The 1,403-nt window shown below is 32.6% G+C and overlaps 1 non-coding gene across 1 annotated transcript; it reads right to left on the reverse strand.

Annotated features, from left to right (window-relative positions):
- Positions 1-442: 442 nt before the first annotated feature.
- LOC147912964 (U6 spliceosomal RNA) lies at positions 443-548 on the reverse strand. The gene has a single exon (XR_015549397.1). It is a non-coding gene; the product is annotated as a U6 spliceosomal RNA (small nuclear RNA).
- Between the last annotated feature and the right edge of the window lie 855 nt (positions 549-1,403).

The following is a 1,403-nucleotide window of genomic DNA, read 5'->3' on the forward strand; positions in this document are numbered from 1 at the left end:
TCCACAGATGCTGAATCCAGAAGGAAATCTTGATGAGGAGCAGGATGTTTGCATGGACTTAAAGTGTCTCCCCACAGATTGCGTATATATGTACGTATGTATGGGAGAGAGACAGAGAGAAAGTGATGAAGCAAATGGATAAAATGTTAATAGTAGATGCATCTGGGTAAGCAGTATAGAGTATTCTTGGTAACACTCTTACTCATGCAACTTTTCTATGTTTGAAATAATTTCCAAATAAAAATTTTAAAATTAAAGGAAAAAAACCCTGAAAGTCACTCTCACCCCCACTGCTCTTCCCAGGAGTAGGCCAGTGTTAACAGTTTTGTATGTATGTTTCTAGATCCATTTCTATGCATATTTCTAATTGCAGTAAAATATGTGTAACGTAAAATTTACTAGTTTAGCCATTTTTAAGCGTACATTTCAGTGCATGAAAAACAAAAAAATGGAACGCTTCTTGAATTTGTGTGTCATCCTGTGCAGGGGCCATGCCAATCTTCTCTGTATTGTTACAATTTTAGTATATGTGCTGCCAAGGTAGGCACTCTATGCATTTTTTAAAGTACATGTTCCAGCATTACAAACGTAATCATACTGCACAAAGGAAGAAAAAGAAAAAAATAAACAAAAGTGAAAGACAGATTTTTCTAGCAAAACAAAAATAAAAAATTTGTGACCAGCAGAACTGCAGGAATGTTAAACGAAGCTCTTCAGGCAGAAGGAAAATGATAACAGATGGAAACTTTAATCCACACAAAGGAATAAAGAATGCCAGAAACGTTAAATAGGTAGGTAAATACAAAAACATTCTTTCTCCTATTTAACCTCTTTAAAAGATGTTTGACTCTTTAAAGCAAACATAATAAAGTGTGTGGGGTTTATAACATATGTACAAGTAAAAAGTATTTTTTACAACAATTACACAAAGGAGAGGAGGAGGAAAATGGAAGTATACTGTTGTAAGGTTCTTATATGCCACATGAAATGATACAATATTATTTAAAGATAGACTATGATTAGTTATGGTTAGTTAAATAAGCCCTAGAGCAACCACTAAAAATATTTTTTTAAAGGAGGTATGACTAGTAAGCCAGTAGTGGAGATAAAATGGAATCATAAAAAGATTAGGTTACTGTAAATGAATAAAGGAACAAAGGAAAAATAACAAAGAATTGATTGGGACCAATGGAAAACAAATACCAAAACAGTAAACGTAAACCCAACCACATGAATAATTACATTGAATAGAAATGGTCTAACCACTCCATTATTACCTATCTTGAATCATTATGTTGTATGCCTAAAACTAATACAATGGTATATGTCAATTATATCTCAATTTTTTAAAAAAACACTCCTTTAAAAGACAGAGATTGTCAGACTGGATAAGAAAAAGCAAG

The sequence above is a fragment of the Ceratotherium simum genome, chromosome 32 (assembly GCF_057802395.1).
Source record: "Ceratotherium simum simum isolate JZ-2026a chromosome 32, ASM5780239v1, whole genome shotgun sequence".
NCBI lineage: Eukaryota > Metazoa > Chordata > Mammalia > Perissodactyla > Rhinocerotidae > Ceratotherium > Ceratotherium simum.